Below are 26,424 nucleotides of genomic sequence, written 5' to 3' on the forward strand. Positions count from 1 at the left end.
AAAGGGGATGGAACAGCAGGCTTTCACTCCATATAGAAAAGATGTAATCTGTTACGAATACAATATTCAGGAGAGACAGTGTCCTGTCTAGGTCTAACTTAGCACACTGTATGCAAAATGTTACTTTGTTTATTTTCTTTGTAAAGATAATCATACAGGAGCAGATTATTATAAATCTCTTCTCCAAGCTGAACAGCCCTAAGCTCTTCAGCCTTTCCTCATAGGGGAGCAAGCATTTTTCTACTTCCGTATCTTCAGATTACTAAGGCACAAGACTTTCGAAATGGAGGAAGATGGGAGTTCGCGAATGCAAAAGGAAAGCGCAGCACACACATTATCTTTGGGGAGAAAGTCGTAAAGCGGACGCCGTAAAAAAAAACCAAAAAAACAAGGCTTCCGGTAGTACACCGAGGTTTTTTTTTTTCTCTCATCTCAGACCCATGCGGAAAAAAAATAAATAAATAAATAAAAAGAGCCAAACTAAAAAGCCTTCATAAAGTATTGAATGCAAACAGAAGAAATGTGGCCCCCCGAGCCAAGCTGGGAAGAAGAAAGAGTGGCGGTAGATTTAAAATCCCCAAAGAAACCGAAAAAAGAAAACCCCCAAATAAAGAGCCAACCCGCTACACTAGTCGGCCATCCTTAAGTCGGGCTAAAAAAAAGTAAGAAGTGCCCACAGGCAAACACGGGCGTCCACTGTATTTTCAGAATACGAATATTTTTTTGTTGTTGCCCGAATCAAATATGGCCGTTGGGGCCCTTCTCGCGCTGACAGGCGGCTGCGCCGCTTTACGGCTCCAGCTACCGTTGCTGCTTCTTGTAGCCGCAATTTTTTTTTTTTTTTTTTTTTTTAACATCAGCCGGCGGGGAAAGCGACCGTGAGGTAAGTCTGCGTGCGAAAACCTTCGGGCGTTGAGAGAGAAATAAAATAGAAATAAGAAAGGGGGTTCCCGGCCTCCTTCTCCCCGCATCATTGTTTTCCTCCTTTCAAAGTCTTCGTTTCCTAGCTCACCGGGGGAGGCCCCTGTTCCTCAGTCCGGGAGTGAGAGCGGGTGGTGGGAGGAATGGGGCCGCCGCCGTCGTCACCGCACACGCGTTCTCTGCCCTGCGGTTGAAGGAACAGCGACGCTTCAGGTTGCTATTGTGGCTGGAAAATAAGGGTCGGCTTCCATAGCGAACAGAAATAGATTTTATTTTCTTAATATCAAAATACCGGGCTTCCCTTTCTCGTAGGGATTTTGTTTTTAGCAGCCCAGGCTGGTTTCCTTTTCCTAAAAGGGGCGGGGATGCGCTGCTAGTGTCAAACATTTCGCACCTCCCCGGACTTCATGACAGTCTCTAGACTGCCAAAATGTAACCAGAAGGTGAGGGGGTCCTCTGTGTCTTTCAGTGGTCTTGAACCTTGTTATGCTTTTTCTTTGGGGGGAGGAGTGGTTTTGCTCCCCCCCCCCTTATTTGTGCAGTCTTTTATTTATATTTTGGGTTATGGTGCGGTCGGAACAGTGAAGTGCGTCTTGGGTCATTTTTAAAAACAAACTAGGATACAAATTCAAGTCCTAAATGGTGCTAACTTGTGTGTGCCTCACACCTAATCCCAGGTCTGCTAAGGAGTCTGTGCGACTTCCTCTGGTTTAGTTCTAATCATTCTCTCTGCGGCTTTGTGACTCTGGGTAAGTTAGTTTATAAGTTCCCTGTTTGTGTCTCAGTTTATCCATACTCATCCCACTGGCTTCCCAACTCTTGAGTCCTGGAAAGTTTGCAGGTCGGGCAAGGGATAAAGTAGTAATTTGATCCCTCAAGCAGGAATAGTAAGACTAGGACAGCAATACATCAATTTATAAACTGTTTTAAATCTCAAGCATTAAGATTGTGGTAGGATTTGTACTTTCTTGCTATTTTTTGTTAATTCTTATGTAAATTCTGAATTAAAATGTTTGGTAATCTCTTGTTGATCCAGATATGAATAAGTAATTGTCATAATAATACAGAATGGCTGAGTGGCCTAAGGTGCCAGATTCAAATGCTTATTTTCCATCAATAAGCAGGCTGAATTAGCTGTGCTGTCTGGGGTGACTTAATCCGACAGTGCATGATGCAGAACTCTCTAAATGGCAGAGCTTTGTTACTCTGCTCATGCGCAGCAGTTCCTGCGCGATCGACCAAAGTTGTCTCCCCAGTTTGGGTTTTTTTTCCACACCATTGCTCGGACAGAAAGAGCCTCTCACGCTCCTCACTTTTTCTTAGGTTTTTTTTGTTTTTTTTTTTTTGTATCAGGGTCCACACAACAGCACTTTTCAGTGTTAAACATGTCTAAGAGGCAGCCAGGGTTTAAATACTTCCAGTGTGGGCACATAATGTCAGCGACAAATGGGCATAATTACTGCTACATCTGCTTGGGCCTGGACCACGACCAGGCCAACTATAGGGATTGCGGCTGCTTGTCCCCTTGTGCCGGACACCAGCGGGCCCAAAAGGTTGCCCGACTCCAGGAGAAATAATGTCTCTTCAGCATCGGGCAGTTATGCTCATGCGCAGCACCTGCTTGTCTTTCCATCACTGAAACTCATACACCTCGATGAAACACGCAAAAGAGCACTCTCGGCAGTAGGTCCAATGTTCTGGAACACACTTCCTATAGAATTAAGAAATTGTAATGATTCCAAGATATTAAAAAAAATCTTAAAACTCATCTTTTTAAGATTGCTTTTAATGAATGATTTATCCTAATTTTGTTTACTATTTTTATTTCCAATGATTTTTATTTTTATGTATGTTGTATCTTTTTTGGAAAACTGTGAATGTTTCTTGTAATCTGCCCTGAATGTAAGAAGGGCATAATAGAAATGCCTTAAATTATGCCCCGTCACTCCAATGCTCTACATATTCATCACCAGGCCCAAAATCGCATCACCACCCAAAGAAACGACATTCTGCGTCTATGGAGCTATCAAACAAGCCCTTGGGAGTTCCAAAGAAAACCCTGGAGCATGCTGAAGCACTACCCCTGTCTACCACGGGTAAGACTTCAGCATCGGGCTGAAAAAGAAATCAGAAGGTGCAGGGCCACTTTGCATCGAACACCAGGTGGAGTTGGAACCTATTCCTCATACTTTCTCTGAACAGCCATGGTTGTCCCCTCACAGACCACTCTCAGTGAGTTCTTTGGTTTTCCCGTCGATAGCAGGGCTGAATTAGCCATGCTGTCATGGGATCTGTCCATCAGGTCCGGGAGGCGGAGCTTGATAAAGCAGAGGTTGATTTTTGTATCCTCTGCGCGTGTGTGTTCCCGTGCAGGAAGATCTATTCTCCTCAGTCTGTTTCTTCCGCGCGCGGGATCGCACGCGGAGCCAACACTCTCCTCATGTCGAAGTCCGGATTTAAACGCTGCCGCTGCAATCGCATAATGTCGGTCACGGACGGCCATGACCGGTGTTACCGTTGCCTCGGCAGCGCACATGATGTGTCAAACTGCGAATATTGTGCTAAAATGTCGCCCAGGGCGAAAAGACAGAGGGCCTACAGGCTGCGGGAGCTCCTCAGCACTCCTGAAGCATCAGAGGCCCACTCTTCACCGGGACCGGTGAAGAGGTTGAAATGTTCGGCACCGAAGGCTTTATCAGACAGCCAGGTAACAGGGGAGCAGGGCCCTGCAACCCTTCATCGCCGAAAATCGTCCAGTCGGGAATCGAGACGAGGCAGATCACCTCATAGTCATAAAGAGAGGTCGCGCCATTCGGCACCAAGGCCAACATCACCGCGCCCTAGGCCTCAAGAGATGGCAGCGCAGGAGCCGCAGGAATTGCGCCACAAGGCTCCGAAGTCGCTGCACCACATAGCGCCGACCCTGCAAGACAGTACGGCGCCGAAACAGTCGAAGCGCAAAGCGGCGCCGAAAGCCCATGCGGCTCCGGAAAGCATGGCGCAGGAAGGCCACATGGCGCCGAAGAGCCACACGGCGCCGAAAAGCCGTACGACGCCAGACAGCTACAGGACGTCGAAAAACCATACGGCGCCGAAAACATCGGGACTACCACTACAAAAAGAACGGGAAGCACCGTGCCTTTCCACAGAAACATTGTTCCATTCGGCATCGGAACAGTCAAGGGAGCAAACAGGATCATTTGTGACGATACCTACAAAGGGAGATTCACATTTATATTCTTTGTCAGCAAGAAAAGAGTCTATGACACAAGAGGTTGGTCACAAACGTAAAAGATCAGATGACCATAGATCTACCTCACGGAGTTCTAAACACAAAAGATCAAGTTCATCTTCGCACAGTTCCCGAAGAACTCATACTCCATCTGACTATCAGGCAACTCTTCATGAAAAGAGACGGAAGCAAGACCCATACCAGGACCCAAAGATGAAACATCGCAAGGCTACAGAAGTTAGTCCTTCGACGTCTAGGTCCTCACTATTGTCCCATCAGTGGGAACACGCTTCCCCTATATACCTCACATCATCTCAAGCTTCTCCAGGTTCGGTTAGTGAACCGGAACAACCAGATCATAGTCCTAGTCCTCGGAAAGATCAACAAAGGCAGAAGAGATCAGCAAAATTGATGCCGCAGGCTACAAAAGATGCCTTCTGGCACTTATCACAATCCTTGTCAGGTTTTTACGAGGCCATAGAGTCATCATTTATCATAGATAAAGATAAGTCGGGTTCTACACAAGATCCAGGAATTTCAGAGCCGTTAGACGACATTAGCGAGAAACAATCTCCCCTGGCGGAACAAGCTAACCCACATTCACCTACCTGTTCCGTATCACGAGAACCCGACGACTCCTTTTCGGATTCACCTACTTCATCAACTGGGTTTCCCTCAGACTCTCCGGAAGGACAACATGAGCCGTATTCTCCACCTGAGGATCTTTCCTATCCAAAGTTTTTAGAAAAGATAGGGAACATCCTACAACTACAAATTCAAAAGGAACCAGACCCCAGAGCTGAAACATTGGGGTTGTTAAATTTTTGATGTTCCAGGAGAGCCTACCACACTTCCACCTCACGAACTACTGCATCGGCTACGCTTAAAGTCATGGGAGACCCCTCAAACCATACAAGCAGTATCCAGAAAATCGGATATCAAATTTAAAATAAAAAAAGAAACTCCGTATGCACTCCCGCAACTACCACATGAGTCAGTAGTTGTCGAGTCGGCTATGCAACGGTTCAAAAAACCGAAACTACACGCAACCTATCCACCAAATAAGGACCATAGGTATCTGGATGAAGTGGGAAGAAAGATATACCAAAACTCTATGCTCACAACACGCATTATGCACCACCAATTTTATATGGTGCAATACCTGTATGACTGCATTCAAGCAACTAAAGGCTTCCTTTCTACCACTGGTGGACAACCACCTCAAACCCTACATGATATGGAAGAATGTTCCAGACACCTACTCCGCTCAGTCTATGAGGGCATGGAGACCTCCTCAAGAGCTTCCGCGACAGCCATAGCAGCACGCAGGACGGCATGGCTCCGTTCCAGCTCCATCAGGGAAGATGTTCATGAAAAACTTGCCAACCTTCCCTGTGCAGGGGACAACCTGTTTGGAGCAAAACTGCAGGAAACGGTCGGTAAGCTCAAAGATGAGGCGTTAGCGGTACAATCCCTGCACTCACATGCAACTTACCATCCAACAAAACACTTTTACCCATATCAGCGTAAGTCCTCCTACGGACGTAGACCTTTCCGACCGTATCAAGGATACCGCTCTCAGACGTACCACACATACCAACCCTATCAAAGACAACAGCCGCAACAACAACAGTCTCATCTCCCTCGTAGGGGTAAACCACGCGCCCAACGTCAGCAAGCGCAACAGCAATCGACTGCCCCTAAACCCACACAGTCTTTTTGAACATACAGCCACCATCACTCCACCTCTCGCCGCCAGGGAGAGTCCAATCCTGTGTTGTGGTTTGGAAACAAATAACAGATCAGTGGGTATTGGACATTGTGAGTCAAGGTTATCGTCTTCAATTTCAATCAAAACCACGCCTTCCGCAGTTCCCGTCCGTCAGAACTATGCGGGATCATCCACAACTCCAACAGGAGATCTCACACCTATGTCAACAGAAAGCCATAGTACAACTAACCTCGAACAACTACAATTGAGGATTTTATTCCCCATACTTCCTAATTCCCAAGAAAGTGGAAGGCCTGTGACCTATTCTAGATCTCAGGGAACTCAACAAATTCCTGATAAAAGAGAAATTCAAGATGGTATCCCTGAAGTCAATCCTACCCTTACTGCAACCCAACGACTGGATGTGTTCCATCGACCTGAAGGATGCATATACTCATATTCTAATCCATCCTTCTTCTTGGCGGTACCTTTGCTTCAGTTACAGGCAACAACATTACCAGTACAGAGTACTTCCCTTCGGGTTATCAGCGGCACCCAGAGTGTTCACCAAGTGCATGGTAGTGGCTCATCTCCGACAACAAGGGATAACAATTTTCCCTTACCTGGACGACTGGCTAGTGGTGGCTCCATCACAAGACCGCCTCCTCTGTCAGCTTCGTCAAATTCTGTAATGCTTACACCAACTAGGACTAGTGGTCAATTTCCAGAAGTCGCACCTGAAACCGACACAACAGCTACAATTCATAGGCGCTTACCTGGACACCACCCAATCCAGAGCATATCTGCCACAGGACCGACAAGCACAAATGCAAAATCTTCTGAACGATCTGTTACCGAGACCGTCCTCGTCTGCCAGACAAATCCTAGTTATTCTCGGCCATATGGCAGCGGCCATTTTTCTTGTGCCAAATACCAAGTTACACATGAGACGACTACAATGGGGACTCAAACGGCAATGGAGTCAACATTCCCAACCACTCTCTCAATCGATTGCCCTAACCACAGAAATGAAGAAAGACATAGCTTGGTGGCTCCTCCCGTCCACATTGACGAAAGGAGCCTTATTCAGACAACCCATGCACGACTCCGTTCTAACAACAGATGCCTCGCGGAAGGGCTGGGGGGCACATTTAGAGATTCACGAGACACAAGGTCTTTGGTCCTTAGCAGAACAAACGCTGCAAATAAATTTGCTGGAACTTTGAGCAATTCGCAACGCTCTCCAAGCTTTTCAGCAGTTTCTGAAGGGACGAAGAGTCATGGTCTACACGGACAATCAAGTGGCAATGTTCTACGTCAACAAACAGGGAGGTTCGGGTTCATGGACACTATGCAGGGAAGCCTTACTCATCTTCCAATTTGCGCACAGACATTGCATACATCTCCAGGCCACATACTTGCCAGGTATAGCAAACACGAGAGCGGACAGATTAAGCCGCATATTCCACCCACATGAATGGTCCCTCAACCGGGAAGTGGTACTCAGTATTTTCACCAGATGGGGAGCACCATCGATAGACTTATTTGCGACGGAACTCAATGCACAGCTTCCAAAATTCTGTTCCCTTCGCCCAAGCAAGTACCGGATAGCGCAAGATGCCTTCCTCATCCCGTGGACATCGGGTCTCCTATATGCGTATCCTCCCATTCCCTTGATCACCAGAACAATTCAAAAATGCATAATGGACAATGCACAAATGATCCTCGTCGCACCAGCCTGGCCAAGACAGCCATGGTACAGTTACCTCCTGCACCTTTCCAGCGACCCACCAATGCGACTTCCACAGCGACCAGATCTCCTGTTGCAGGACCAGGGAACGCTGTTACATCCACTGCATTCATCCCTACACTTAACAGCGTGGAGATTGACAGGTGGTTACTAACAGAACAAAACGTCTCCACCACCGCTCAACGTATCCTATTGGAATTTAGGAAACCCTCCACCCGACGCAATTACCAATACAAATGGAAACGATATACCACCTGGTGTGTAGCACACCACATATCACCTATGGACTGTTTCCCGCAACAGCTGTTGGACTATCTTCATACCTTATTCGAAACAGGTTTAGCCACGGCTTCGATCAGAGTTCACCTCAGTGCCATTGCAGCCTACCACAGGCCATATAATCAAACCACTATAGCAGCTCACCCTTTGCTTGCACGTTTCCTCAAAGGACTACTACACATTAGACCCCCCCCACTACCAAACCAGCGGGTCCTTGGAATATCAACCAAGTCTTAGAACAACTCATGCTTTCCCCTTTTGAACCAATGGAATCGGTGCACATGAAATTCCTTACGTGGAAAGTGGTATTCCTAGTAGCAGTCACCTCAGCCAGACGAGTCAGTGAACTGCAAGCACTAGTGCACTATGAACCTTACTTACAATTCTTTCATCAAAAAGTGGTCCTTAGAACTCACCCATCATTCTTACCAAAGGTCATTTCTCAATTTCACCTTAATCAGAGTATAGAACTTCCAACGTTTTTTCCAAAACCCCATACAACGCCTAGGGAAGCGTTGCTTCACACCTTGGACTGTATAAGAGCTCTAGCTTACTACAGAAATAGGACGACATCTTCAACACGTCCATCGCAACTATTTCTATCTTTCGATCCTAAAGCACCAGGACTACCAGTCTCGAAACGTACCATATCCAGCTGGATAGTCCAATGTATTCAATTCTGTTCCGACAAACGGAATGAGCTTCTCTCGCACAAGCCAAAAGCTCACCAGGTTCGCGCCCTAGCGACGTCATGGGCTCACCTCAAGAACATACAACCCATAGACATTTGTAAGGCGGCTACTTGGACTTCCTTATACACGTTTACTATGCATTATTGCCTGGATCAACAAACTTTAGCAGATGCAAGTTTAGGTCACACAGTCCTACAATCTGCAACAGAGCATAACAAGTGATTGCCACTTCTATCATCACGTTTGGGAGCTTGTGACTCCCATGACAGCATGGCTAATTCAGCCCTGCTATCGACGGGGAAAAAAACAAGTTTGCTTACCGTAAACGTTGTTTCCGTAGATAGCAGGATGAATTAGCCATGCTGACCCACCCTCCTCCCTGGCAATCACATTATATCTAACACTTTTACTGCTTAATCACAGACTGAGGAGAATAGATCTTCCTGCGCGGGAACACACACGCGCAGAGGATACAAAAATCAACCTCTGCTTTATCAAGCTCCGCCTCCCGGACCTGATGGACAGATCCCATGACAGCATGGCTAATTCATCCTGCTATCTACGGAAACAACGTTTACGGTAAGCAAACTTGTTTCTCTTTCCACAGTGGAATTGAGGCTATTCGGATCTTTCGATGGAGTTGCTCAAGAGGCAGCGACAATCCCCCTTCAGGAAGAGCTGCTCCCACGTGACAAGTCTTGCTGGGAGGAGTCCATTTGTTCTCCCATCTGTTGTCCCCCAGCTTGCGGCCATGCCAACCAGTGGTCACAGGCATCCATTATCTTTTCCGCCTTGGAGGCCTCAAAGGGATATGGCAAGACCCCCCTATCTCTCCAGGGCTTTGATCATCGCAGGCTGTGCAACCATTACCTCCATCATTACTAGCCTGTTTGCGTTTCTGCATTCAGTTATGTAATCTCTTTCATTTCCTTCTCACCCTATGGAGCGAGATGCAACAGGGACAGAGTCTTCACCAGTGTCATCTAGGGAGGTCAGTCCTGTGCACTTTTCTCCTCGGAGCCATCATGCCACACCTGCTTCAAGAGAAGAACCCATTTCTCCAGCTTCTCCACGATTCGCGGGATCCCCCATTCCATCTCCAGCATCATTCCCAGATCTGCCATCTGACCGTCCGGAGGAACCGCCAGAACCGTCATCTCCCTTGGAGGATCTCACCTACTCCATATTTGTGGAGAAAATGGGCAACACCTTACAGGTAGAGGTCTGAAAAATTCAAGAACTCCGTTCTGAGGTTTTTGATATCTTAAACATCTTGGGGATACCCTGAGAGTCCCTACACTTGCATCTGCCAGTTTCCAGGAAACTAGATTTCAAATTCCATTTGCTAGAAGTCCCAGGGGTATGGAATTATCCATTCACCTCGTGCTTTGCTAGAGGTGGAATCTGCTCTGAAAAAGGTGAAGAAGTCAAACCTCCACTCCAGTACGTCACCTGGGAAAGATATTACAATTCTGGATGACTTTGAAAGGTCTTTCAGAGCTCTGTGCTTACCTCCCGTATTAAACACCAATTTCCTAGCGTGTAGCAGAAGGACTCAAAACAAGTGGGATATAGTGTGCTCGTGCTAGCAGTTGGAGACGGATCTGACGTCAGCACGGGTACATATACCCCCACAGGAAGTGTAGCAATTCAGTAATTTCCGTCTCCAAAGCAGTTTGGAGCTCCCTCACGCTCGCTGAGCGTGTTTCCAACAGGTATCCTTAGAAATAGCCCCCCTGATGACTTGGGCGGAAGCAAATCTCCAGGACATATCCGCCGTCCACATCGCCGGGAAGGACAGCGCCGCGGCAGACTTCCTCAGCAGAGAGAGCCTACATCCAGGGGCATGGCAGCTGTCGCCCTCAGCTTTCCAGATGATTGTGGATCGGTGGGGGACACCGGGCATGGACCTACTAGCGGACAGGTCCAGCGCTCAAGTACCCAGTTATTTCAGCCGCAGGCGGGATCCTCTAACCCAGGGGATCGATGCCCTGGTACAGCCATGGCCTCAGGGGATCCTGCTATATGCCTTTCCTCCATGGCCCCTGCTGGGCGCCATTATACACAAGATTCAGCGGCACAAAGGCCTAGTTCTTCTAGTGGCACCGGACTGGCCAAGAAGACCCTGGTACGCAGACATGAGAAGACTACTGGCAGGGAATCCACTACCCCTGCCTCCACACAAGTACCTGCTGCGGCAAGGTCCCATCCTCCACGAGGATCCAGCTCAATTCTCTCTTATGGTCTGGCCCTTGAGAGGGCTAGATTGAAGAAACGAGGATACTCTGGGCCGGTAATAGATACCCTCCTCTGAGCACGCAAGTTCTCCACATCACTAACATATATAAGGATCTGGAGAGTATTTGAAGCCTGGTGTGAAACTTACGGCACCAATCCATATGCCACTAAGATCCCTATCATTTTGGATTTCCTGCAAGATGGACTTCAGAAGGGTCTGTCCCTCAGTTCCATCAAAGTTCAAGTGGCAGCGCTATCCTGCTACGGTCCCCGGAGTGACGGCAACAGCATCGCCACACACCCAGGCGTTTCACGTTTCCTGAAAGGAGTCAAACACATTCGCCCGTCACTGAAGTGGCCGGTGCCCCTGTGGAACCTCAACCTAGTATTGGAATTTCTAGCGGGATCCGCCTTCAGACCCCTTCGAGGCCTGTCTCTCTGTTTGTTGACCTTGAAGATGGTGTTCTTGCTGGCTGTATGTTCAGCACGCCGCATCTCAGAGCTACAAGCACTGTCCTGCCGTGATCCATTCCTCAGAATCACTCCAGAGGCTATCCATCTTCGCACGGTTCCTTCCTTCTTACCCAAAGTAGTCTCCCAATTTCACCTCAACCAAACCATATCCTTGCCAACCACGGAAGGTTTGAAGAAGTCTGAAGAAGGTCGAATACTGCGTCATCTCGACATCAGCAGAATACTGGCCAGATACTTGGAAATGTCAGAAGCAGTATGAAAGACGGACCATCTGTTCGTCCTTCACAGCGGGAAGAAGCAAGGAGAAGCGGCCTCACGGCCAACCATCACCCGCTGGATCAAAGAAGTTATCAAGGCGGCCTACGTAGAGGTGGGAAAACCACCACCTCTACGGGTCAAGGCTCATTCTACCAGAGCGCAAGCAGCCTCTTGGGCAGAAACTAGGATGCTGTCGTCTGCAGAGATATGTAAAGCGGCGACGTGGTCCTCCCTCCATACCTTCTCCAGGTTCTACCGTCTGGACGTTCAGGCCAGGGAGGACACAGCATTTGCGAGGGCAATCCTAAACGGACCTCGGGCAGCCTCCCGCCCAGTCTGGGAGTAGCTTTTGTACATCCCACTTGTTTTGAGTCCATTTGCTACACGCTAGGAAATGTTGAGATTACTTACCTGATAATCTCCTTTTCCTTAGTGTATGCAGATGGACTCAGCATCCCGCCCGGCTGCCGGTATACATGGGGATTCGCCGACTCACGGTAAGCCATGTTTGCTTATATAGGGCTTCCACCCTGCCGGGTGTCGACGCCTTCCGGTTAAGAACACTGGCGGTCTCCAGCTACCATCAATTGGTCAGGGTAATCCTGTTCAGTTAAACGATCGGTCAGTCACACATATATCCATAAAAGCTTTTGCAAGGAAGATTACTGAATTGCTACACTTCCTGTGTGGGTATATGTACCCGTGCTGACGTCAGATCCGTCTCCAACTGCTAGCACGAGCACACTATATCCCACTTGTTTTGAGTCCATCTGCATACACTAAGGAAAAGGAGATTATCAGGTAAGTAATCTCAACATTTTACATGGTGCAATATTGGTATGAGTGCCTCCAACAAATAAAGCCATTCGTGCAGTCTGAAACTGGTGAGCAGATAACACCACAACCTCTTCAAGATTTAGAAGAGGGCTTGAGGCATTTATTGTGCCTTGTGTACTAAGCATTCCAGAAAACATCTCGTATGTTGCGGGCCTCAGTTGCAGTTTGTCGGATAGTGTGGCTCAGAGCGAGTGCGATACGAGAAGACATGCATAACAAGCTTGCTGACCTTTCATGCCTGGGAGACAAGCTATTTGAGGACACAGGGGAAAGTTGCCCAGATTTAGGAGCAGAATGTTGAGTACAGTCGCTAATGCTACCATTTGACCAACAAGCCTCCTACAAACAGTTCTTCTCCCAATATAAGAAACCATACTTTCAAAGAAAGCCCTATAGGCAGTATTCACAGTACTGCATATCATCTTACTGACAATCTCAGCTTCAATCTCCACCGGCACAACTAACAGGCTGTTAGGATGTCCACAGGCCACAAGAACAACAGCAGCAGGCGGCATCAAAGCTGCTGCAGTGCTTTTGTGTCTGAACAAGTAACAGCCAACCACTCCGGTAGGGGCAGGGTGACCAGATTCTACTCAGCCTGGTCATGGATAATGACAGATTGATGGGTCCTTCAGATCATAAAGAGTTGATACTGCCTAGAGTTCACCAGGTGCCCCACCCTTCCATATCTCGCCCAATCAACACGAGACCATTCCCAGATTTCTATCTTATAATCAGAAGCTGCCAGCCTGCTAGAGTAGAAGGCTGTTCAACAGCTGCCAAAATACCTCATCTATATGGGCTTCTATTTCCAGTATTTCCTCATTCTGAGAAACTCAGAGGGTCTTCGTCCCATCTTGGATCTCTGACAGCTCAGCAGAGGTGTTAGAAGAAAAAGTTCAAGATGACAACTCTCAAATCGATATTGCCCTTCATTTAGCCAAACAATTGGATGTACTCTCTTGATTTGAAGGACGCATATGTGCACGTTCTCATCCATCTTTCTTATTGGAAGTACCTATGTTTTTGTATAGAAGATATTCACTAGCAATACAAAGTGCTCCTCTTTGTGCTCTCATCTGCTCTGAGAGTCTTCACGAAGTGTTTAACAGCGGCTGTGGCTCACCTCAGGCGAACCAGAACTCGCATATTGTCCTACCTGGATGACTGGCTCATAGTTTCTCCAAACCAGCTAGCTCTACAAGCAGACCTTCAGAGCACAATGCAATGCCTGAAGGAGTTGGGCTTCCTAATAAATTACAAAAAGTCAGTCCTAAGCCCAACATGGGTCTTGCAATTTATAAGAGCCAGAATAGACACCCTCCAGTCAGAAGTATCCCTCCCTCGAGACAGAGGGGAATGTCTCCACTATCTTATCTTGCGACAGAATGTGCAAGCCTCAACTATGGTTAGTAAACTATTCGTCATCCTGGGCCATATGTCTGCCACTATCCAAGAAGTTTCCCATACTCGTCTACATATGTGATGAATGCAGTGGGGCCTGAAGGCTCTAGTTGCAGTTTCAACAGCCACTTTCCGTCAGAATCCTTCTCACTGCTTCAATGAAATAAGACTTTGCTTGGTGGATGAATCTGGAAATCCTGCAGATAGGAGCACTTCTGTGTCTACCCCCACATCAGCTGATCCTCATGATGGATGTGTCCTCCCAGGGTTGGGAAGTTCACCTCTTCCAATACAGGACACAAGGCCAGTGGTCGGGGCAGGAGACAGCGTTGCAAATCAACTTGTTAGAGCCCAGAGCAATTTGTTATGCCCTGGTGGCGTTCGAGCATTTGCTCAAAGGCAAAACTGGGATGATAAACACGGACAACCAAGTAGCTATGTTTTACATAAACAAGGAAGGATGGTCCGTTTCTCTAATGCTTTGCAAAGAAGTGGTTCTGATATGGGACTGGGCAGTCAGTTGCTCTATCAACCTTCATGTGACGTTCTTGCCCGGTGTGGCAAATGTCCAAGCGGATTTTCACAGCAGAATTTTTCACCCACATGGGTGTTCTCTGGAACAACAAATAGTGAACGACATCTTCTATTACTGGGGCACACTGTGGATAGACCTTTTTGACAGAACACAACAGAATCTAGCGTTTTTGCTCAGTGCTACCCGCTGCAACAGATCTCGCAAGATGCCATTCCTTCTGTCATGGTCAGCAGGCCTTCTATATGCTTTTTCTTCAATTCCCTCATCACACGCACAATACAGAAATGTATCAAGGATGAGGCAGAGATATTTTGATAGTCTTGGCCTGGCCAAAACAACCTGTCTATTCAACTGTGAATACAATCTCCAAGACTCCTAGAGAGTTTCCTGAACCTCCTGACACAAGAGGAGTGAACCCTACTACAACGATTGTTGCGACCTTCGCTGCCCGACGTCTCCACTCTGCCCACCTTAACTCTTTAGCGACGTCCCTCTTTGGTTGATGGAAGTTTGGCTGCTGCAGCGGTCATTTTGCCGACCTCCCTCCGGCGTCCCCGGACCAGCTAGATGCTGCCTTCCGCCATGTTCTCCTGAGGCCTAAGGCGTGCGCGTGGCGCGGCTCCGGCTCAAGTAACAAGCTGTGGAGCGAACCTCAGGGCACTCCCCCTGAGATGACGTCATCATCACCAGATATTTAAGGTCTCTTGTTTTGCTAGCTAATCGAGTTAGTAAAGGGTTTCCTACCTAGCTGCCTCCAGGTATCGCTGCGGATGGGATTCGCTCTCCGCTTACCTTGCTACTCTGCCTCCCCTTGGACTTTACCAGGGGTACCCACTCCTCGGGGGCCTCACTCTCTCTCTTGCTTTTAAGGTCGCAGTCTGGAACCGGTACTCGCTCCTCGAGGGCCCACCGTTCCCGACCTGCTACTGAATATAACTTCTGCCAGGAAGTCATCGCTGCCTACAGCACCAGTGAGTTACCATCTCTCTCTCAGAGTTTTCCCTGGCACTAGGTACTCGCTCCTTGAGGGCTACTTCATTCCAGCTCCTGGGCTGTTCTAAGAGACTATTGTGTGAGTATTACCATCAAGGTTCTGTTCCTGAACTCTGCATACTCTGCCTACTCACTATCTCAGTTTCTGTACAGCTCAGCCAACCTGGGATCGCTATTCCAGTACCTGAGGGACTACAGCCCAGCTGGGCTCTTCCAGCTCACTACTGCCACTCTGGTGGTTCCTCTAAAAACAGTTTAATAAAGAACTAGTGTGTGTCTGTCTCCCAACTCTGAGCCTGACCTGTGGTCCCTCTCGGGTTCTTCCCCCGTGGGTGTGGTCATCTACCATCAGCCCAAGGATCCACCCATAATTATCACAAATAACACCGATCCACTCCTCTCTGCACCTCATGGCATGGATGTTGATGAGCATGAGGTCCTAGCACGATTACTGTTGCCACCACCTATACAGGACCACCTGCTTTCTTCCAGGAAACTAACGACTCGGCGGAACTATTCTTTCAAATAGAGGCGCTATTCGGATTGCTGTACAACACACTCTCTCGACCCTTTCACTTGCCCTCCAAAACAATTATTCAACTACTTAGATCATCTTTACCAGAGGGGTCTAAATATATCTTTGGTTAGAGTTCATCTGAGCGTTATCACAGCATATCATTCACTACATCCGCTCATATCAAGATTCATGAGGGGACTTCAAGTACACCCCCTGTTCGGAAGCCCCCTGTTCCTTGGGATATTAACAATGTTCTCAATGCCCTTATGAAAGCTCACTTTGAATCACTAGAAACAGGCTGCTGAAGTACCTATTGTGGACATTTGCAAAGCTGTAACATGATCATCTGTACACACTTTTACAGCCCACTATTGCCTGGACCAGCTCTCAGCCTCAGACAATTCCGTGGGAAGAGCGGTTTTGAGTTATATCCAAAAGGGTAGAGACCACTACCCAGGAAGACAGGTTGCCAAAAAAAAAAAAACCAAAACAAAACTCCTTGTAGCAGGGGTCAAAGTGGTTGCAACCCTTAGCTTGGGACTCCTCAAGATAGCATGGCTAATTCTGCCTGCTTATTGACGGAAAAAAAGCAAGTTTGCTTACTGTGAATGTTGTTTTCCGAGGATAGCAGGACAAATTAGCCATGCGTACCTGCCCTCCTCCTGGGTTAATATCTGCCCTTCATGGGACATGGTCTGTAGTCTTTGTTATGACCTGAGGAGACTCTACTTCAGTTGATTGTGCAGGAACTGCTGAGCATGAGCAGAACAGCAAAGCTCTGCCACTTAGAGAGAGCTCTGCATTGTGCATCGTTGGATGATGACACTCTGGTCAGCATGGCTAATTCATCCTGTTTTTTCTACGGAAAACAGTTTACGGTGTTAGGATTTGTGGGTTTTGTGGACTCTTGGCCTTAGGTGAGGGGTAATACCACTTGCAGGGAGGAACCCCACAGGTCCTCACCGTCAGGAGGCGTGGTCAGCTGTAGCAGGAGATACGGTAGTAGTGGTAGAAAAATAGAGCGACCTGCTTCACAGCCACGTGATTGCAGGAGCTTGTAGAGGGAGTACTGTGAGGGATCCTGAGAAGCGGGGTAAGAAACACAGTTCGGAGGGGACCCACAGTATTCAGGCAGAACTGGAGATGCAAGTACCAGAGCAGGAACCTCTGACAGGAAAACGCTAGGCAGTCCCCGAGGAGCGGGGAGCGCGAGACAGGAACTTCTGGAGGAATGCAGCAGACACTGTCCCGAGGGGCGGGGCTGCGTAGCGAGAGAGGCTCTGGTGTGATGATGTAGGCTGTCCCGTGGATTGGGGAAGCCCGAGTCGAATCTCCTAAGTAGTGACTTAAGCAACCCCAAGGAGCGGGGCTGTGCACGATGGAATCTCTGATAGAGAAACGGAGGCACTACCCTGAGGAGCGGGGTGGTCAGAGTTCAGTCACTGGTGTAGAACGTAGGCACTGCCCCGAGGAGCGGGAAGAGCGGAGTACAGTCACTGGCGTAGGCACTGCCTCGAGCGGGAAGGAAGTGCAGAATCGAGTCTCCAAAGCAGTAAGGCAGTATTCGAGGGACAACCCCGAGGAGCAGGGGAGGCCGGCAGGCAGGAACTCTGGAAGGCACAGGGCTAGCCCGAGAAGTGGGGGAAGCCGGGAGACGAGGGTCTCCAACTGGAGCGCAAACAGGCCCCCGAGGAGTCCAGAGTTGCAGGTAGATCCGATACGGGAACCGCGGTTCCGAGGAGACAGTAGCAAGCACCAATAGCGAAGGAACTCGTTGCCAAGTCAGCTAGCAGAGGGCGGAAGGCAGTGCTTTAAGAATCCCAACCTTGTAATGTCATCAGGTTCCCGCCATTGGGCCTTCAAAGGGAGGCTCGGTGGCACACACCATCCAGGAAGGCCCGGAGTCGGTGTGGGTGGGTGGCGATTTGTCCTGGCCGACACAAGAGCCTTGAGAACCTGGAGGTATTGCAGCGGCTAACCCCAGCCGTGGAGTAGGCTCAGAGAGGAGAGCAGGGCAGCACATGACATGAGTTGAATCAGTCGCAACCATCTGCGACTGATGGTCATAACATACAGTAAGCAAACTTACTTTTTCTTCCATACATTGGGTGTCCTGGTGGTCTAGTGGAGGCCTGGGTTCAAATCCCATTGTTGACCACTCCTTTTTATGAGGTAAGGAGGAGGCACTGTGGGTTAATCTAGAAAGAGGGAATGAAACATGTTTATATTGGTATAATGTGTAGACCTCCATTGCAGAGAAAAGAAATATAAAGAGATTTAATATAGGAGATTCACAAAATTGCTATGAAAGGGGGGAGATGCTATGCTAGGGGATTTCCATCTGTTGGATGTTGATTGGGACATGCTGACTATGATTTCTTCAAGGAGCGGGGAGATTGTGGTTTCCTTGCAGGAGGAAAACTGTACCGTTAACTAGTAATAGAACCCATGCGAGGGGGGGGAGGGGGGGAGTAATAACAGGATCTGTTGCTTATCAATGGGGGGACAGTGTTTCCACACGTTTGTAATGGATGATCATCTGGCATGCAGTGGTCACTGGTTGGAGTGGTTCAGTATTAGAGTGTGGGAGATGAAGGGTCATTCAAAAGGTGAGTGTCCTAGACTTCTGGAAAACTGATTTTGTTTAAAAAGGGGAAGTACCTCAAGGAATTGTTAGCTAGATGGGGAAAATCTAGAGGAAGCAGAAGAGCAGTGGGCAAAACTAAAAGGAGATATTGTAAGGCAGTTAAACTTTTTGCTAGTAAATTAAATAAAGGAAAGAGGGAAAAGAGACCATAATGATTTTCTAAAAAAGTAGCTGAAAAGGTAAGGGAAAAAAGGTTAGTGTTCTTAAACTACAAGAAATCTCAGGAAAAAGGAAAGACAGGTGACAATATCTGGAAAAACTAAGAGAAGCTGGCAGAGTAGCCAGGAATGTAAAGTTGCAAATGAAAGAAAAAAATAGAAAATATGGTAAAACAGGAGGATGACTTTTTTAGATGTTAGTAACAGGAGGAAAGTGCAAAAGTGGCATTGTGAGACTGAGATGAAGGGGAGAAATATTTAGAGGCTTATGAGGAAAAACTTAACAACTATTTCTGTTCAGTATTGATTGTGGGAAGGGCCAGAAGTTGGGACCACATAAACACAAATAAGATTGGAGTGAAAGTAAATTTCAATCAATTTTCAGAAAAGATTTTTTTTTTTTTTGGTGAGGAGCTAACTAAAGGTAGGTAAAGCAATAGGGCTGGATGGGATACATCAAAGGGTTTTAGGGGAACTGAGAGACTTCTGGTAGCTCTGCTGGCTGACCTTTTCAATGCTTCTTATAGAGTTTGAAGTAGTTCCAGAGGACTAGACAGGTGGATGTGGTTCCTATTCACAAAAGTGTAAGTAAGTAGGCTGTTGAGAACTACAGGGTGATTAGTCTGACCTATGTGATGAGCAAATTAATGGAATTGTTGCTGTAACAGAGGAAAATGCATTGGATTTCTGGAATCCAATGGATTACAAGATCTGAGACAGCCTGGTTTTATCAGAGGTAGCTTATGTCACACGAATCTGATCAATTTCTTTGATCAGGTGACCAGAGTTAGATGACAAGAGAGCTTTTGACATGGTTCCGTATAGGCGACTTATAAATAACTTGAGCACCCTAACATGACTGACTGGGTTGGAAACTGGTTGAGTGGGAGTTGACAAAAGTAGTGAGAATGGAAGTTTTCGTCCAAGGAAAGGGACGTTACTAGTAGTGTGCTACAGGGGATTGGTCCTTGGACCAGTTCTTTCACTCTTTTTGTGAGCGACATTGTGTAAGGATTACTTGGAGAGGTTTGTCTGTTTGATGATATCAACATTTGCACAGACTAGACAACCAGGGAGGTGTGGAAAACATGAGGGATCTAGTAAAGTTTGAGGGGTGGTCTAAGGTCTGGTAGCTAAGATTTAATGCTAAAATTGCAGACTTGTACATTTAGGCTGCAAAAGGGGCAGTTTGGTGGTTAAATTCTAAGTACAAAGAAGAGCAGGATTAGGGGGGTGATCATATCTGATGATCCTTAAGGTGGCTAAACAGATGGATAAGGTGACCAGAAAAGCCAGAAAGATGTTTGGGTGCATAGGGAGAGAAATGGTCAACAGGAAAAAATATAATGCCCTTGTATAAGTACCTTGTGAGACTTCATTTAGAATACTGTATATACAGTTCTGGAGACTGCATCTTCAAAAGGATATAACTCGGTTGGAGTTGGCTCAGCGGGTGGCTACTAATAGTCCTGGAGGAATTCTGTGCTATTGTGGAGCGCAGAATTCCCCACCTGCGCAGAATTTGGCAGGCCCCGGTGTGCCACACGCAGATGCCAATCCCACTCATGGCGAAGATGAGGCAGGCCCCCGGGAAGGCTTCCGCTCGTGGCACTCAGGGGCCTGCCAAATTCTGTACAGCAGGGGAATTCTGCACTCCACACTAGTGCAGAATTGCCCCAGGACTACACATTTCATGGCAAGTAAAAACCTTCCAGGTGCAACTTATATTTAAATTCAGCAATCTTCTACTTTGACCACATTTGTGCTGATGGTATGGAATTTACCATTTTCCTCTCTAGGGCACCTGGTAGGATTGTTTGTGGCACCAAGGGAGTAATTACTCCTTGTGATGTACTGTTTCAGGCAAAGATGAAGCAGGCCAGGCGTGCAGTGAGCAGAAAGCAGTCTTGCTCCCGGCAAAGATGAAGCAGGCCCCAGTGAGAGTAAGTGTGTGTGTGTGTGTGTGTGTGTGTGAGACTACGAGCCTGGAGGATGAGAGAGAGTTTGTGTGAGGGGGTGTGGGTGCCAGAGAGAGGGAAGGGAGCCTGTGTGAGAGGGTGTAAGTGTAAGAAAGAGAAACCAGTGTGAAGGATATATTGTGTGTGTGAGAGAGAAAGGAAGCCTATGGGGGGTGAGCGAGAGAGGGAGCCAGTGTGTAGGGGTGTGTGAGAGAGAGACATAGGTAGCCTGTGTGAGGGTGTATGCATGAGAGAGGGAACCTGTGTGGGTGTGTGTGCATGAGAGAGAGGGACAGAGGACGGCTGTGTGAGGGGCAGTACTGAGAAAAGGGGTCAAACTCTGGGAGTGGAAATAGAGTGGAAGGGATGAGCCTAGAGGGGGAGGGAGAGAGATAGTGGCAGGGGAGGAGTTGGGGCTGGAGAGGGCAAAGTGAAAGGAGTCTGGCCAGGGGAGCAGGGAGAGAGGGGTGGAAGAGACCTTCTTACAATGAACTTATAGGGAAATTCTGTTCAAATATTTAAAAACTCTGCATCTATAAGGTTTTTTTTTTTTCTGTATTACATTTAAATTAATTATTTAAAGACTGTCATGTTTATTGTGTTACTTGACCAATATAAAGTATGCAGAAATTTTCCAGAATTTTAAGTTTTTGTGCACATAATTTTAAATTTTTTGTGTACAGAATTCCCCCAGGCAGGAGTATACTAAAAGAGGTGGTGGTCTTTGTTGTAAAGCATATGGGGACAGACTTAAAGATCTAAATGCATATACCCTACAGCAGTGGTCCCCAACCTGGGGTCCATGCGAGAGAATTTTTAGCTAAGGAGAAAATGAGCAGGCAGCTACCTGTGATTAGTTGAGCTGCTGCCACAAGCTAAGAGGAGGAGAATGAGTGGGGCCTATTACTGCCCCTAAAACATCAATTTCACATTGCTGCAGACCATAAGAAGGGACAGAGGGGGAACCGTTTGCACCCTTTAGAAGCCTTAAACCACATTGCCCGCATCTTTACCGAAGTTTCAGAAAGAAAGGAATTGACTGCAGCCTCAAATCATAAACCCCTACTTCTTCACTTCATGAGGATGTGGGGATGAGAGGGGCAAATTGTGGTTGTCATAACACCTCTGTAACCAATCTATATTTGTCTGTTAATTATGTTATAATTATGAATGTCACTTTGTAACCATTGTGATCTATAAATGCAACAACGGTATATAAAATGTCTAAATAAATAATCTTTGCAGCTTCTGCTGCACATTGAGGAAAGCAGAGGAAAGCTGGGTTATCACAGTGATGAGAAACATTTCCAGTTAGTGCCAGGTGCCTGCCACTGGTCAGACAGAAGGGGGAGCTGCACCAGTAGTCTGGCTCAAAAGAAGAAAGGAGGAAATAGGACTGGGATTGACAATATGGAGGGAAAGAGAGAGGAGAAGGAATGAGACAGGAATGAAGGAAGAAATGAAGGATAAAGAGGGAGTCAGGAATCCATGATTGACCCGGTCAAGGGGAATGAGAGCAGATGGCAGCCTATAAAAGGAGAGAAGTAGATGATCCCCTGGAATCATGCTGAATAGAGGTAGAGAGAGAAGGAGAAATAGAGGACCGTCACGGTTCGAAAGAGAAGGGAAAGATAATCACCAGGGATCAAAGAGGAAGGAGGAGAAGACAACAGCCAGATGTGGATTTGACATTAAACACAAAAGTTATTTAGGGGAACACTCAGATAAACATGAAGATCTCATTAGCCTTTTACTCTTTGAAAAGCAGGCTATTTTGCTTTTGCTGAAATCTAAATTATTTAGTGACTATCATATTCTGTATGTGTTTCTAAGAATCATAAAAGAAGAACAAGTATAAAAGAAAAACAGGTTACAAGGGGGTCAGTTTTCAGGGAGGGTAATTTTCAAAACTTATATGGGTAAATAACTGTTCCCATGTAAAAGGCCCTTTTGAAAATTACTATTCCCTGCCACTAAGGGTAAAAATACCTACTCTAGTCCTGGGGGAATTCTGCGCTACTGCGGAGCGCAGAATTGCAATTTTCTGCTCAGATTGCCAAATTCTGCACAGAAAATAGCAGAGGAGACTCCGGCATGCCGTGAATGGAGCGTGCGAAGACGAAGGCCTGCATATGCCGCAGGACAACGTTCCGCTCGCAGCCAAGATGAAGGCCCAGGCACAACAGTTCGCGGCAAAGAATGAGAAGGCCCCCTGTGTGACGCGAATGGAGTGTGCTCTGCTTGTTGGCGAAGATAAAAAGGCCCCGGTGAGAGTGTGTGTGTGTGTGTGTGTTTGTGGAGAGGAAGAGTGGTGTGAGAGCAGGGAGAGGGGTATAAGAGAGGGGGAGGGTGAGAGAGAGCAGGGGGGAATGCTTAGTGTGAGTATCAGAGAGAAGGAGCCTATATGAGGAGATTGTGAAGGAGTGTGTATGTGTGTGAGAGATTGGGAGCTTGTGTGTATGAAAAAAGGGATCGTGGTGTATGTGAGGGTGCTAGCCTGTGTGAAGGGATTGTGTATGTGTGAGACAGAGCCTGTGTGAAAGGGGCACAAGAGAGGGAGACATAGGTATCCTGTGTGAGGAATGTATGTGTGAGAGAGAAAGGGAGCTTGTGTGGGTATGTATGCAAGAGTGAGGGAGCCTGTATTTTTTATTTATTTATTAACACTTTTTTTATACGGCATTCGTAGGGACACATCATGTCGGTTTACAAGTAACTGAGAAGGAAATTACAATGAACGAGGAAAGAGGGCTAACTGGATAATATACAAAAGTACAGGTGAAGAGAGTCAACAAGCAGAGTTACCACTTTGCATTTATGTTAGGGTTAGATAAGCAAGTGAACTATAAACAATGTTAAGGAAGCATGTGCACTTAAGAAGTTAGCATATGGAACTTATTTACAGTATGAAGGAGGCAAGTGCACGTATGTACAGATAAATGCTGGTGCAGGGGGGAGGAAAAGAGGGAGGGAGCGAGAAGGGAAGGAGAAGGGAAAAGGAGCAGGGGGGTGGCGGGAACAGGGGTACAACAGAACGAGGGTACTTTCAGGGAGAGGATTCTAGGGGGTGAGAGGGCGGGGTAGGAGGAGGTTGTGGGGTGCTAGGGGAGGGAAGAGGGGGGGTACAGGGAAGGTATGGGGAGGTCAGGGAGAAGGTAGATAGGCTGAGCGGGAGCTGAGGTGGTTCAGGGAGGAAAATGACTAGGATTGGGAGAAATTGGGGTATGCCTGTTTAAAGAGCCATGTCTTGATTCCTTTTTTGAAATGGCTCAGGGACGGTTCTAGGCGGAGTTTAGCGGGAAGGGAATTCCAGAGGGTGGGGCCCGCAATGGAGAAGGCTCTGTCCCTGGTGGTGGTAAGGTGCCCAATTTTAAGTGATGGGGTTTGGAGAGTGCCAGCAAGGGAGTTTCTAGTGGGGCGATTGGCTTGACGGAATTGTGGCATATCTTCAAGCCAGGGTGAATTGTTATTGTATAATGTGTTATGGAGGATGGTAAGTGTTTTGTATTGGGAACGGAAAGTGATGGGGAGCCAGTGGAGGTCTTGGAGTATGGGAGTGATATGGTCAGTTTTTCTGGTGTTTGTTAGGATTCTTGCCATAGTATTTTGAAGGATTTGTATGAGGGTGTGCGTATGTGTAATAGAGAGAGGGAGTATATGTGTGAGAGATGGAGGGACAGAGGGAGCCTGTGTGAGGGACAGTACTGAGAATGGGGTCAAACTCTGGGACTGGTGATAGAGTAGAAGGGATTGAGCCTAGAAGTGAAGGGGAGAGATACTGGCAGGTGGAGGAGTTGGGGCCTGAGAGGGCAAAGTGACCAGGGAAGTAGGGAGAGCGAATGGAAGGGACACTCTTACAGTGAATTTCTAGAGAAATTCTGCTCAAAATATTTAAAATTCTGCATCTTTAAGTAATAACTTTTTTCTGTATTAATTAAAAATGTAATTACTTAAAGACTGTCATGTAAATTGTGTTATTTTGACCAATATAAAGTTTGCAGAATTTTACGTTTTTGTGCGCAGAATTTTAAATTTTTTTGCGCAGAATTCCCCCAGGAGTACTACTCTGTGAACAGCATACACCTTTCTACCTGAGGGGAAAAAGGAGCAGGGCTAGGATGGTGGAGGGAAAGTACATGCAGAGATTTAATTTTTAAATCCTCATGCACACTGTCACGCATGTACTTTGTACCTTCTTCAAAGTAGTTAAAAATTATGCAGGAACAAATGTACTGGCTTTACCCTGCTGGCCTGAGTTTTTATGGTTAATCTGTTTTTTTATTATTACCGTGATAAACAACATTCAATCTGGTACAGATAAAACGCAGCATGACCCTGAACTAGACATATAAAACAGAATAAAGGAATACAACTTCAATACAGGAGACAGGTGGGCGTACCCTTGCCCTACCCACCCCTTCCTTACAACATGCATGAAACCTTTATACAGCTTTGTAAAACATGGGTCATAAGTATGTCCCAACCCTTCCCTCCCCCCTCCCCCAAGCCCTCCCCTCAAGTATGCCAAAACTTAAGAACCAATACAAAAATGAATGAATCCACAAATACCAGGAAATAAATGATATCGACAATAAATAAATCATTCCTGAAAATAGTAGGCGGTGGGAAGCTCAAAGAGACCTCATATATTGAATGCCCAGTAGCTATGCTAATAAAAGCTTATAATGGCGCAAGCTTTTCTTTATTTATAATCATAGGTCTCAATAAGCAAAGTTATGAGGGCGCCATATGAGATATAGCTGCCCCAATTATGCACTTAGAGTCAATGTATTGAGGTGTTGTACTTAACTTGCAACTTTATCCGGCATCAAGATCCAAATGCTGCTGATGATGGTGGTAAAATGGTAAAAACCGACTCTGGTCCGACACGGCGTGTTTCGGAGGAAACCTCCTTCCTCAGGGGGTCGGGTACCACTATTATCTGCTGTTGTCACTGACCGGAGATGCTTGACACTACTAAGGGTGAAATAGGTACAAGAGAACAAGTGCATACTAAGTCCCGCCGCAAATAAGAGATGGCAGTATCAATTGAAGGAACACTTACTGTGTATAATGCGTTGACTCAGTTTGTTGCGCCCGAAAGCGTCTCTGTGTGATTCTACAGATAAAACAACGCATAATAAAGAACAGAAGCCTTGCGTTTGGAATTTTAAAAACAGGATACCTTATGTCCACGTATTACCTTATCACGATGCTGGAGTCACTCGCTGGGCCGTGAATGTACTATCGGCAGCGAGAGACTCTTAAACGCTGACCTTTAAAGACTCAAAAAAGGCGCCAAGTGTATGGGTGTGTCCAAATAAGGGCACTTACGTCACAATCGGGGCCATTTTGGGACAAGAACTGTCCATAAAAGGAAAGTGACGACATCGGCGGCCATTTTGAGAAATCTCCGATTAGGGGATTACCCATAGTGAAGTGTTTACACGAGCGCCATTTTGAAAGTTTAACTATCCATAGAAGGGAAATGACGTAGAAGGAGGCCATCTTGAAAGAAGTTGAACAAGGAAAACCCAAAACTATCCTTATATGGGTAATGACGTCATTGTCCACCATCTTTAAAAGGAACGAGATCGGTGCAAGGAGGGGGAGAAAAGGCAAGCAATATGGGCAAAATCTAAATAAGAGTATACCACTCTATTTTCTCATTGAGGCCCCGTGGTTCCACGGATTGTAAACGGTAGATCCATTGATGTTCCTTCAAATTTAGTGTTGAGAGTCTATCTCCCCCCCTCCAGGATTGAGTGATTTGTTCGATGATCAACCACTGAAATTGCTCGAACTTGTGTTGATGTGTAA

The 26,424-nt window shown here is 46.9% G+C and overlaps 1 protein-coding gene across 10 annotated transcripts in view; it reads left to right on the forward strand.

Moving 5' to 3' along the window:
• Positions 1 to 830: 830 nt before the first annotated feature.
• SENP1 (SUMO specific peptidase 1) overlaps positions 831 to 26,424 on the forward strand; it is a 458,603-nt gene continuing 433,009 nt past the window's right edge. For 7 of the 10 annotated variants that reach the window (XR_003855556.1, XR_003855557.1, XR_003855558.1 and 4 more), the window contains exon 1: positions 20,504 to 20,589. The gene's annotated coding sequence lies outside the window, so the exon portion shown is untranslated. Of the gene's footprint in view, positions 884 to 20,502; positions 20,590 to 26,424 lie in introns of those variants that run through there. The other 3 variants (XM_029595001.1, XM_029594994.1, XM_029594995.1) reach the window with 2 other exon arrangements.

This window comes from Rhinatrema bivittatum, chromosome 3 (assembly GCF_901001135.1).
Source record: "Rhinatrema bivittatum chromosome 3, aRhiBiv1.1, whole genome shotgun sequence".
In the NCBI taxonomy this organism is placed as follows: Eukaryota; Metazoa; Chordata; class Amphibia; order Gymnophiona; family Rhinatrematidae; genus Rhinatrema; species Rhinatrema bivittatum.